This window comes from Microchirus variegatus (assembly GCF_963457635.1).
Source record: "Microchirus variegatus genome assembly, chromosome: 11".
Lineage (NCBI taxonomy): Eukaryota > Metazoa > Chordata > Actinopteri > Pleuronectiformes > Soleidae > Microchirus > Microchirus variegatus.
This window is the reverse complement of record NC_139812.1, coordinates 12641200-12655331: the sequence shown is the minus strand read 5'-3', so window position 1 is coordinate 12655331 and position 14132 is coordinate 12641200.

Genomic DNA, 14132 nt, shown 5'->3' with positions numbered 1-14132 from the left:
TAAGGCACTCACTCCCTGCACCAAAGTCATGTCATCATGGTGATCATTTTTTATAACTGGATAATGTTCCGTTTGTAAAGAGACGTTCCGCGGCGTCCCGGGCCGCGGCGGTGAGAGCGCCAAATCCTAGCCACTAGACCATCAGGGACTTTTTTGCTTTACTCCCAGCGGGTTTGACTACAATAACGTACATACATGAAGAATTGATCACGAGAAGATTCCTGTTCGTTGTACACAAGAGTTGCCAGTTGGGTTCACTGCCTCGCCTTATACCACCTTTTCTTCCAACATTTCAACCTGGTGAACACTTTCTAAGGCGCTCATTCCCTGCACCAAAGTCATGTCATCATGGTGATCGTTTTTTATAACTGGATAATGTTCCGTTTGTAAAGAGACGTTCCCTGACCGGGAATCGAACCCGGGCCGCGGTGGTGAGAGCGCCAAATCCTAGCCACTAGACCATCAGGGACTTTTTTGCTTTACTCCCAGCGGGTTTGACTACAATAACGTACATACATGAAGAATTGATCATGAGAAGATTCCTGTTGGTCGTACACAAGAGTTGCTCGTTGGGTACACTGCCTCGCCTTTTACCATCCTTTCTTCCAAGATTTCAACCTGGTGAACACTTTCTCAGCCACTCACTCCGTTTGTCTATTTACCGATGTTTCTGTCTTAAAACAGACCGAGCTAGCCAGGAGTCGAACCTAGAATCTTCTGATCCGTAGTCAGACGCCTTATCCATTGCGCCACTAGCCCTGTGCTCCCATTCTTCCAGACTTCTTCCGGAAGTTCCTCCTCTCTGTGGCTCGCGTGTCAATGCTCTATTTTGAAAACAAGGAAAAATGGTTTTAGCCTCGACCACCTTTTCTTCCAAGATGTCAACCTGGTGAACACTTTCTAAGGCACTCACTCCCTGCACCAAAGTCATGTCATCATGGTGATAATTTTTCATAACTGCATAATGTTCAGTTTGTAAAGAGACGTTCCCTGACCGGGAATCGAACCCGGGCCGCGGCGGTGAGAGCGCCGAATCCTAGCCACTAGACCATCAGGGACTTTTTTGCTTTACTCCCAGCGGGTTTGACTACAATTACGTACATACATGAAGAATTGATCATGAGAAGATTCCTGTTCGTTGTACACAAGAGTTGCCAGTTGGGTTCACTGCCTCGCCTTATACCACCTTTTCTTCCAACATTTCAACCTGGTGAACACTTTCTAAGGCGCTCATTCCCTGCACCAAAGTCATGTCATCATGGTGATCGTTTTTTATAACTGGATAACGTTCCGTTTGTAAAGAGACGTTCCCTGACCGGGAATCGAAGCCGGGCCGCGGCGGTGAGAGCGCCAAATCCTAGCCACTAGACCATCAGGGACTTTTTTGCTTTACTCCCAGCGGGTTTGACTACAATAACGTACATACATGAAGAATTGATCATGAGAAGATTCCTGTTGGTCGTACACAAGAGTTGCTCGTTGGGTACACTGCCTCGCCTTTTACCATCCTTTCTTCCAAGATTTCAACCTGGTGAACACTTTCTCAGCCACTCACTCCCTGCACCAAAGACATGTCATCATGGTGATAGTTTTTTATAACTGGATAATGATCAGTTTGTAAAGAGACTTTCCCTGACCAGGATCGAACCCGGGCCACGGCGGTGAGAGCGCCGAATCCTAGCCACTAGACCATCAGGGACTTTTTTGCTTTACTCCCAGCGGGTTTGACTACAATAACGTACATACATGAAGAATTGATCATGAGAAGATTCCTGTTCGTTGTACACAAGAGTTGCCAGTTGGGTTCACTGCCTCGCCTTTTACCATCCTTTCTTCCAAGATTTCAACCTGGTGAACACTTTCTCAGCCATTCACTCCCTGCACCAAAGACATGTCATCATGGTGATAGTTTTTTATAACTGGATAATGATCAGTTTGTAAAGAGACGTTCCCTGACCGGGAATCGAACCCGGGCCGCGGCGGTGAGAGCGCCAAATCCTAGCCACTAGACCATCAGGGACTTTTTTGCTTTACTCCCAGCGGGTTTGACTGCAATTACGTACATACATGAAGAATTGATCACGAGAAGATTCCTGTTCGTTGTACACAAGAGTTGCCAGTTGGGTTCACTGCCTCGCCTTTTACCATCCTTTCTTCCAAGATTTCAACCTGGTGAACACTTTCTAAGGCACTCACTCCCTGCACCAAAGTCATGTCATCATGGTGATAATTTTTCATAACTGCATAATGTTCAGTTTGTAAAGAGACGTTCCCTGACCGGGAATCGAACCCGGGCCGCGGCGGTGAGAGCGCCGAATCCTAGCCACTAGACCATCAGGGACTTTTTTGCTTTACTCCCAGCGGGTTTGACTGCAATTACGTACATACATGAAGAATTGATCACGAGAAGATTCCTGTTCGTTGTACACAAGAGTTGCCAGTTGGGTTCACTGCCTCGCCTTATACCACCTGCTCTTCCAACCTTTCAACCTGGTGAACACTTTCTAAGGCGCTCATTCCCTGCACCAAAGTCATGTCATCATGGTGATCGTTTTTTATAACTGGATAATGTTCCGTTTGTAAAGAGACGTTCCCTGACCGGGAATCGAACCCGGGCCGCGGCGGTGAGAGCGCCAAATCCTAGCCACTAGACCATCAGGGACTTTTTTGCTTTACTCCCAGCGGGTTTGACTACAATAACGTACATACATGAAGAATTGATCATGAGAAGATTCCTGTTGGTCGTACACAAGAGTTGCTCGTTGGGTACACTGCCTCGCCTTTTACCATCCTTTCTTCCAAGATTTCAACCTGGTGAACACTTTCTCAGCCACTCACTCCGTTTGTCTATTTACCGATGTTTCTGTCTTAAAACAGACCGAGCTAGCCAGGAGTCGAACCTAGAATCTTCTGATCCGTAGACGCGTTATCCATTGCGCCACTAGCCCTGTGCTCCCATTCTTCCAGACTTCTTCCGGAAGTTCCTCCTCTCTGTGGCTCGCGTGTCAATGCTCTATTTTGGAAAAAAAAGAAAAATGGTTTTAGCCTCGACCACCTTTTCTTCCAAGATGTCAACCTGGTGAACACTTTCTAAGGCACTCACTTCCTGCACCAAAGTCATGTCATCATGGTGATCATTTTTTATAACTGGATAATGTTCCGTTTGTAAAGAGACTTTCCCTGACCGGGAATCGAACCCGGGCCACGGCGGTGAGAGCGCCGAATCCTATCCACTAGACCATCAGGGACTTTTTTGCTTTACTCCCAGCGGGTTTGACTGCAATTACGTACATACATGAAGAATTGATCATGAGAAGATTCCTGTTCGTTGTACACAAGAGTTGCCAGTTGGGTTCACTGCCTCGCCTTTTACCATCCTTTCTTCCAAGATTTCAACCTGGTGAACACTTTCTAAGGCACTCACTCCCTGCACCAAAGTCATGTCATCATGGTGATAATTTTTCATAACTGCATAATGTTCAGTTTGTAAAGAGACGTACCCTGACCGGGAATCGAACCCGGGCCGCGGCGGTGAAAGCGCCGAATCCTAGCCACTAGACCATCAGGGACTTTTCTGCTTTACTCCCAGCGGGTTTGACTGCAATTACGTACATACATGAAGAATTGATCACGAGAAGATTCCTGTTCGTTGTACACAAGAGTTGCCAGTTGGGTTCACTGCCTCGCCTTATACCACCTTTTCTTCCAACATTTCAACCTGGTGAACACTTTCTAAGGCGCTCATTCCCTGCACCAAAGTCATGTCATCATGGTGATCGTTTTTTATAACTGGATAATGTTCCGTTTGTAAAGAGACGTTCCCTGACCGGGAATCGAACCCGGGCCGCGGCGGTGAGAGCACCAAATCCTAGCCACTAGACCATCAGGGACTTTTTTGCTTTACTCCCAGCGGGTTTGACTACAATAGCGTACATACATGAAGAATTGATCATGAGAAGATTCCTGTTGGTCGTACACAAGAGTTGCTCGTTGGGTACACTGCCTCGCCTTTTACCATCCTTTCTTCCAAGATTTCAACCTGGTGAACACTTTCTCAGCCACTCACTCCGTTTGTCTATTTACCGATGTTTCTGTCTTAAAACAGACCAAGCTAGCCAGGAGTCGAACCTAGAATCTTCTGATCCGTAGTCAGACGCGTTATCCATTGCGCCACTAGCCCTGTGCTCCCATTCTTCCAGACTTCTTCCGGAAGTTCCTCCTCTCTGTGGCTCGCGTGTCAATGCTCTATTTTGAAAACAAGGAAAAATGGTTTTAGCCTCGACCACCTTTTCTTCCAAGATGTCAACCTGGTGAACACTTTCTAAGGCACTCACTCCCTGCACCAAAGTCATGTCATCATGGTGATAATTTTTCATAACTGCATAATGTTCAGTTTGTAAAGAGACGTTCCCTGACCGGGAATCGAACCCGGGCCGCGGCGGTGAGAGCGCCGAATCCTAGCCACTAGACCATCAGGGACTTTTTTGCTTTACTCCCAGCGGGTTTGACTACAATTACGTACATACATGAAGAATTGATCATGAGAAGATTCCTGTTCGTTGTACACAAGAGTTGCCAGTTGGGTTCACTGCCTCGCCTTATACCACCTTTTCTTCCAACATTTCAACCTGGTGAACACTTTCTAAGGCGCTCATTCCCTGCACCAAAGTCATGTCATCATGGTGATCGTTTTTTATAACTGGATAACGTTCCGTTTGTAAAGAGACGTTCCCTGACCGGGAATCGAACCCGGGCCGCGGCGGTGAGAGCGCCAAATCCTAGCCACTAGACCATCAGGGACTTTTTTGCTTTACTCCCAGCGGGTTTGACTACAATAACGTACATACATGAAGAATTGATCATGAGAAGATTCCTGTTGGTCGTACACAAGAGTTGCTCGTTGGGTACACTGCCTCGCCTTTTACCATCCTTTCTTCCAAGATTTCAACCTGGTGAACACTTTCTCAGCCACTCACTCCCTGCACCAAAGACATGTCATCATGGTGATAGTTTTTTATAACTGGATAATGATCAGTTTGTAAAGAGACTTTCCCTGACCAGGATCGAACCCGGGCCACGGCGGTGAGAGCGCCGAATCCTAGCCACTAGACCATCAGGGACTTTTTGCTTTACTCCCAGCGGGTTTGACTGCAATTACGTACATACATGAAGAATTGATCATGAGAAGATTCCTGTTCGTTGTACACAAGAGTTGCCAGTTGGGTTCACTGCCTCGCCTTATACCACCTTTTCTTCCAACCTTTCAACCTGGTGAACACTTTCTAAGGCGCTCATTCCCTGCACCAAAGTCATGTCATCATGGTGATCGTTTTTTATAACTGGATAATGTTCCGTTTGTAAAGAGACGTTCCCTGACCGGGAATCTAACCCGGGCCGCGGCGGTGAGAGCGCCAAATCCTAGCCACTAGACCATCAGGGACTTTTTTGCTTTACTCCCAGCGGGTTTGACTACAATAACGTACATACATGAAGAATTGATCATGAGAAGATTCCTGTTGGTCGTACACAAGAGTTGCTCGTTGGGTACACTGCCTCGCCTTTTACCATCCTTTCTTCCAAGATTTCAACCTGGTGAACACTTTCTCAGCCACTCACTCCGTTTGTCTATTTACCGATGTTTCTGTCTTAAAACAGACCGAGCTAGCCAGGAGTCGAACCTAGAATCTTCTGATCCGTAGTCAGACGCGTTATCCATTGCGCCACTAGCCCTGTGCTCCCATTCTTCCAGACTTCTTCCGGAAGTTCCTCCTCTCTGTGGCTCGCGTGTCAATGCTCTATTTTGGAAACAAGGAAAAATGGTTTTAGCCTCGACCACCTTTTCTTCCAAGATGTCAACCTGGTGAACACTTTCTAAGGCACTCACTCCCTGCACCAAAGTCATGTCATCATGGTGATAATTTTTCATAACTGCATAATGTTCAGTTTGTAAAGAGACGTTCCCTGACCGGGAATCAAACCCGGGCCGCGGCGGTGAGAGCACCAAATCCTAGCCACTAGACCATCAGGGACTTTTTAGCTTTACTCCCAGCGGGTTTGACTACAATTACGTACATACATGAAGAATTGATCATGAGAAGATTCCTGTTCGTTGTACACAAGAGTTGCCAGTTGGGTTCACTGCCTCGCCTTATACCACCTTTTCTTCCAACATTTCAACCTGGTGAACACTTTCTAAGGCGCTCATTCCCTGCACCAAAGTCATGTCATCATGGTGATCGTTTTTTATAACTGGATAATGTTCCGTTTGTAAAGAGACGTTCCCTGACCGGGAATCGAACCCGGGCCGCGGCGGTGAGAGCGCCAAATCCTAGCCACTAGACCATCAGGGACTTTTTTGCTTTACTCCCAGCGGGTTTGACTACAATAACGTACATACATGAAGAATTGATCATGAGAAGATTCCTGTTGGTCGTACACAAGAGTTGCTCGTTGGGTACACTGCCTCGCCTTTTACCATCCTTTCTTCCAAGATTTCAACCTGGTGAACACTTTCTCAGCCACTCACTCCCTGCACCAAAGACATGTCATCATGGTGATAGTTTTTTATAACTGGATAATGATCAGTTTGTAAAGAGACGTTCCCTGACCGGGAATCGAACCCGGGCCGCGGCGGTGAGAGCGCCAAATCCTAGCCACTAGACCATCAGGGACTTTTTTGCTTTACTCCCAGCGGGTTTGACTGCAATTACGTACATACATGAAGAATTGATCACGAGAAGATTCCTGTTCGTTGTACACAAGAGTTGCCAGTTGGGTTCACTGCCTCGCCTTTTACCATCCTTTCTTCCAAGATTTCAACCTGGTGAACACTTTCTAAGGCACTCACTCCCTGCACCAAAGTCATGTCATCATGGTGATAATTTTTCATAACTGCATAATGTTCAGTTTGTAAAGAGACGTTCCCTGACCGGGAATCGAACCCGGGCCGCGGCAGTGAGAGCGCCGAATCCTAGCCACTAGACCATCAGGGACTTTTTTGCTTTACTCCCAGCGGGTTTGACTGCAATTACGTACATACATGAAGAATTGATCACGAGAAGATTCCTGTTCGTTGTACACAAGAGTTGCCAGTTGGGTTCACTGCCTCGCCTTATACCACCTTTTCTTCCAACATTTCAACCTGGTGAACAACTTTCTAAGGCGCTCATTCCCTGCACCAAAGTCATGTCATCATGGTGATCATTTTTTATAACTGGATAATGTTCCGTTTGTAAAGAGACGTTCCGCGGCGTCCCGGGCCGCGGCGGTGAGAGCGCCAAATCCTAGCCACTAGACCATCAGGGACTTTTTTGCTTTACTCCCAGCGGGTTTGACTACAATAACGTACATACATGAAGAATTGATCATGAGAAGATTCCTGTTGGTCGTACACAAGAGTTGCTCGTTGGGTACACTGCCTCGCCTTTTACCATCCTTTCTTCCAAGATTTCAACCTGGTGAACACTTTCTCAGCCACTCACTCCCTGCACCAAAGACATGTCATCATGGTGATAGTTTTTTATAACTGGATAATGATCAGTTTGTAAAGAGACTTTCCCTGACCAGGATCGAACCCGGGCCACGGCGGTGAGAGCGCCGAATCCTAGCCACTAGACCATCAGGGACTTTTTTGCTTTACTCCCAGCGGGTTTGACTACAATAACGTACATACATGAAGAATTGATCATGAGAAGATTCCTGTTCGTTGTACACAAGAGTTGCCAGTTGGGTTCACTGCCTCGCCTTTTACCATCCTTTCTTCCAAGATTTCAACCTGGTGAACACTTTCTCAGCCACTCACTCCCTGCACCAAAGACATGTCATCATGGTGATAGTTTTTTATAACTGGATAATGATCAGTTTGTAAAGAGACGTTCCTTGACCGGGAATCGAACCCGGGCCGCGGCGGTGAGAGCGCCAAATCCTAGCCACTAGACCATCAGGGACTTTTTTGCTTTACTCCCAGCGGGTTTGACTGCAATTACGTACATACATGAAGAATTGATCACGAGAAGATTCCTGTTCGTTGTACACAAGAGTTGCCAGTTGGGTTCACTGCCTCGCCTTATACCACCTTTTCTTCCAACATTTCAACCTGGTGAACAACTTTCTAAGGCGCTCATTCCCTGCACCAAAGTCATGTCATCATGGTGATCATTTTTTATAACTGGATAATGTTCCGTTTGTAAAGAGACGTTCCGCGGCGTCCCGGGCCGCGGCGGTGAGAGCGCCAAATCCTAGCCACTAGACCATCAGGGACTTTTTTGCTTTACTCCCAGCGGGTTTGACTACAATAACGTACATACATGAAGAATTGATCATGAGAAGATTCCTGTTGGTCGTACACAAGAGTTGCTCGTTGGGTACACTGCCTCGCCTTTTACCATCCTTTCTTCCAAGATTTCAACCTGGTGAACACTTTCTCAGCCACTCACTCCCTGCACCAAAGACATGTCATCATGGTGATAGTTTTTTATAACTGGATAATGATCAGTTTGTAAAGAGACTTTCCCTGACCAGGATCGAACCCGGGTCACGGCGGTGAGAGCGCCGAATCCTAGCCACTAGACCATCAGGGACTTTTTTGCTTTACTCCCAGCGGGTTTGACTACAATAACGTACATACATGAAGAATTGATCATGAGAAGATTCCTGTTCGTTGTACACAAGAGTTGCCAGTTGGGTTCACTGCCTCGCCTTTTACCATCCTTTCTTCCAAGATTTCAACCTGGTGAACACTTTCTCAGCCACTCACTCCCTGCACCAAAGACATGTCATCATGGTGATAGTTTTTTATAACTGGATAATGATCAGTTTGTAAAGAGACGTTCCCTGACCGGGAATCGAACCCGGCCGCGGCGGTGAGAGCGCCAAATCCTAGCCACTAGACCATCAGGGACTTTTTTGCTTTACTCCCAGCGGGTTTGACTGCAATTACGTACATACATGAAGAATTGATCATGAGAAGATTCCTGTTGGTCGTACACAAGAGTTGCCAGTTGGGTTCACTGCCTCGCCTTATACCACCTTTTCTTCCAGCATTTCAACCTGGTGAACACTTTCTAAGGCGCTCATTCCCTGCACCAAAGTCATGTCATCATGGTGATAGTTTTTTATAACTGGATAATGATCAGTTTGTAAAGAGACTTTCCCTGACCGGGAATCGAACCCGGGCCGCGGCGGTGAGAGCGCCGAATCCTAGCCACTAGACCATCAGGGACTTTTTTGCTTTACTCCCAGCGGGTTTGACTACAATAACGTACATACATGAAGAATTGATCATGAGAAGATTCCTGTTGGTCGTACACAAGAGTTGCTCGTTGGGGACACTGCCTCGCCTTTTACCATCCTTTCTTCCAAGATTTCAAGATTTCAACCTGGTGAACACTTTCTCAGCCACTCACTCCGTTTGTCTATTTACCGATGTTTCTGTCTTAAAACAGACCGAGCTAGCCAGGAGTCAAACCTAGAATCTTCTGATCCGTAGTCAGACGCGTTATCCATTGCGCCACTAGACCTGTGCTCCCACTCTTCCAGACTTCTTCCGGAAGTTCCTCCTCTCTGTGGCTCGCGTGTAAATGCTCTATTTTGGAAACAAGGAAAAATGGTTTTAGCCTCGACCACCTTTTCTTCCAAGATGTCAACCTGGTGAACACTTTCTAAGGCACTCACTCCCTGCACCAAAGTCATGTCATCATGGTGATCGTTTTTTATAACTGGATAATGTTCCGTTTGTAAAGAGACGTTCCCTGACCGGGAATCGAACCCTGGCCGCGGCGGTGAGAGCGCCGAATCCTAGCCACTAGACCATCAGGGACTTTTTTGCTTTACTCCCAGCGGGTTTGACTGCAATTACGTACATACATGAAGAATTGATCACGAGAAGATTCCTGTTCGTTGTACACAAGAGTTGCCAGTTGGGTTCACTGCCTCGCCTTATACCACCTTTTCTTCCAACATTTCAACCTGGTGAACACTTTCTAAGGCGCTCATTCCCTGCACCATAGTCATGTCATCATGGTGATCGTTTTTTATAACTGGATAATGTTCCGTTTGTAAAGAGACGTTCCCTGACCGGGAATCGAACCCGGGCCGCGGCTGTGAGAGCGCCAAATCCTAGCCACTAGACCATCAGGGACTTTTTTGCTTTACTCCCAGCGGGTTTGACTGCAATTACGTACATACATGAAGAATTGATCATGAGAAGATTCCTGTTCGTTGTACACAAGAGTTGCCAGTTGGGTTCACTGCCTCGCCTTATACCACCTTTTCTTCCAACATTTCAACCTGGTGAACACTTTCTAAGGCGCTCATTCCCTGCACCAAAGTCATGTCATCATGGTGATCGTTTTTTATAACTGGATAACGTTCCGTTTGTAAAGAGACGTTCCCTGACCGGGAATCGAACCCGGGCCGCGGCGGTGAGAGCGCCAAATCCTAGCCACTAGACCATCAGGGACTTTTTTGCTTTACTCCCAGCGGGTTTGACTACAATAACGTACATACATGAAGAATTGATCATGAGAAGATTCCTGTTGGTCGTACACAAGAGTTGCTCGTTGGGTACACTGCCTCGCCTTTTACCATCCTTTCTTCCAAGATTTCAACCTGGTGAACACTTTCTCAGCCACTCACTCCCTGCACCAAAGACATGTCATCATGGTGATAGTTTTTTATAACTGGATAATGATCAGTTTGTAAAGAGACTTTCCCTGACCAGGATCGAACCCGGGCCACGGCGGTGAGAGCGCCGAATCCTAGCCACTAGACCATCAGGGACTTTTTGCTTTACTCCCAGCGGGTTTGACTGCAATTACGTACATACATGAAGAATTGATCATGAGAAGATTCCTGTTCGTTGTACACAAGAGTTGCCAGTTGGGTTCACTGCCTCGCCTTATACCACCTTTTCTTCCAACCTTTCAACCTGGTGAACACTTTCTAAGGCGCTCATTCCCTGCACCAAAGTCATGTCATCATGGTGATCGTTTTTTATAACTGGATAATGTTCCGTTTGTAAAGAGACGTTCCCTGACCGGGAATCTAACCCGGGCCGCGGCGGTGAGAGCGCCAAATCCTAGCCACTAGACCATCAGGGACTTTTTTGCTTTACTCCCAGCGGGTTTGACTACAATAACGTACATACATGAAGAATTGATCATGAGAAGATTCCTGTTGGTCGTACACAAGAGTTGCTCGTTGGGTACACTGCCTCGCCTTTTACCATCCTTTCTTCCAAGGTTTCAACCTGGTGAACACTTTCTCAGCCACTCACTCCGTTTGTCTATTTACCGATGTTTCTGTCTTAAAACAGACCGAGCTAGCCAGGAGTCGAACCTAGAATCTTCTGATCCGTAGTCAGACGCGTTATCCATTGCGCCACTAGCCCTGTGCTCCCATTCTTCCAGACTTCTTCCGGAAGTTCCTCCTCTCTGTGGCTCGCGTGTCAATGCTCTATTTTGGAAACAAGGAAAAATGGTTTTAGCCTCGACCACCTTTTCTTCCAAGATGTCAACCTGGTGAACACTTTCTAAGGCACTCACTCCCTGCACCAAAGTCATGTCATCATGGTGATAATTTTTCATAACTGCATAATGTTCAGTTTGTAAAGAGACGTTCCCTGACCGGGAATCGAACCCGGGCCGCGGCGGTGAGAGCGCCGAATCCTAGCCACTAGACCATCAGGGACTTTTTAGCTTTACTCCCAGCGGGTTTGACTACAATTACGTACATACATGAAGAATTGATCATGAGAAGATTCCTGTTCGTTGTACACAAGAGTTGCCAGTTGGGTTCACTGCCTCGCCTTATACCACCTTTTCTTCCAACATTTCAACCTGGTGAACACTTTCTAAGGCGCTCATTCCCTGCACCAAAGTCATGTCATCATGGTGATCGTTTTTTATAACTGGATAATGTTCCGTTTGTAAAGAGACGTTCCCTGACCGGGAATCGAACCCGGGCCGCGGCGGTGAGAGCGCCGAATCCTAGCCACTAGACCATCAGGGACTTTTTTACTTTACTCCCAGCGGGTTTGACTACAATAACGTACATACATGAAGAATTGATCATGAGAAGATTCCTGTTGGTCGTACACAAGAGTTGCTCGTTGGGTACACTGCCTCGCCTTTTACCATCCTTTCTTCCAAGATTTCAACCTGGTGAACACTTTCTCAGCCACTCACTCCCTGCACCAAAGACATGTCATCATGGTGATAGTTTTTTATAACTGGATAATGATCAGTTTGTAAAGAGACTTTCCCTGACCAGGATCGAACCCGGGCCACGGCGGTGAGAGCGCCGAATCCTAGCCACTAGACCATCAGGGACTTTTTTGCTTTACTCCCAACGGGTTTGACTACAATAACGTACATACATGAAGAATTGATCATGAGAAGATTCCTGTTCGTTGTACACAAGAGTTGCCAGTTGGGTTCACTGCCTCGCCTTTTACCATCCTTTCTTCCAAGATTTCAACCTGGTGAACACTTTCTCAGCCACTCACTCCCTGCACCAAAGACATGTCATCATGGTGATAGTTGTTTATAACTGGATAATGATCAGTTTGTAAAGAGACGTTCCCTGACCGGGAATCGAACCCGGGCCGCGGCGGTGAGAGCGCCGAATCCTAGCCACTAGACCATCAGGGACTTTTTTGCTTTACTCCCAGCGGGTTTGACTGCAATTACGTACATACATGAAGAATTGATCACGAGAAGATTCCTGTTCGTTGTACACAAGAGTTGCCAGTTGGGTTCACTGCCTCGCCTTTTACCATCCTTTCTTCCAAGATTTCAACCTGGTGAACACTTTCTAAGGCACTCACTCCCTGCACCAAAGTCATGTCATCATGGTGATAATTTTTCATAACTGCATAATGTTCAGTTTGTAAAGAGACGTTCCCTGACCGGGAATCGAACCCGGGCCGCGGCGGTGAGAGCGCCGAATCCTAGCCACTAGACCATCAGGGACTTTTTTGCTTTACTCCCAGCGGGTTTGACTGCAATTACGTACATACATGAAGAATTGATCATGAGAAGATTCCTGTTCGTTGTACACAAGAGTTGCCAGTTGGGTTCACTGCCTCGCCTTATACCACCTTTTCTTCCAACATTTCAACCTGGTGAACACTTTCTAAGGCGCTCATTCCCTGCACCAAAGTCATGTCATCATGGTGATCGTTTTTTATAACTGGATAATGTTCCGTTTGTAAAGAGACGTTCCCTGACCGGGAACCGAACCCGGGCCGCGGCGGTGAGAGCGCCAAATCCTAGCCACTAGACCATCAGGGACTTTTTTGCTTTACTCCCAGCGGGTTTGACTACAATAACGTACATACATGAAGAATTGATCATGAGAAGATTCCTGTTGGTCGTACACAAGAGTTGCTCGTTGGGTACACTGCCTCGCCTTTTACCATCCTTTCTTCCAAGATTTCAACCTGGTGAACACTTATTCAGCCACTCACTCCCTGCACCAAAGACATGTCATCATGGTGATAGTTTTTTATAACTGGATAATGATCAGTTTGTAAAGAGACTTTCCCTGACCAGGATCGAACCCGGGCCACGGCGGTGAGAGCGCCGAATCCTAGCCACTAGACCATCAGGGACTTTTTTGCTTTACTCCCAGCGGGTTTGACTGCAATTACGTACATACATGAAGAATTGATCATGAGAAGATTCCTGTTCGTTGTACACAAGAGTTGCCAGTTGGGTTCACTGCCTCGCCTTTTACCATCCTTTCTTCCAAGATTTCAACCTGGTGAACACTTTCTAAGGCACTCACTCCCTGCACCAAAGTCATGTCATCATGGTGATAATTTTTCATAACTGCATAATGTTCAGTTTGTAAAGAGACGTTCCCTGACCGGGAATCGAACCCGGGCCGCGGCGGTGAGAGCGCCGAATCCTAGCCACTAGACCATCAGGGACTTTTTTGCTCTACTCCCAGCGGGTTTGACTACAATTACGTACATACATGAAGAATTGATCATGAGAAGATTCCTGTTCGTTGTACACAAGAGTTGCCAGTTGGGTTCACTGCCTCGCCTTATACCACCTTTTCTTCCAGCATTTCAACCTGGTGAACACTTTCTAAGGCGCTCATTCCCTGCACCAAAGTCATGTCAT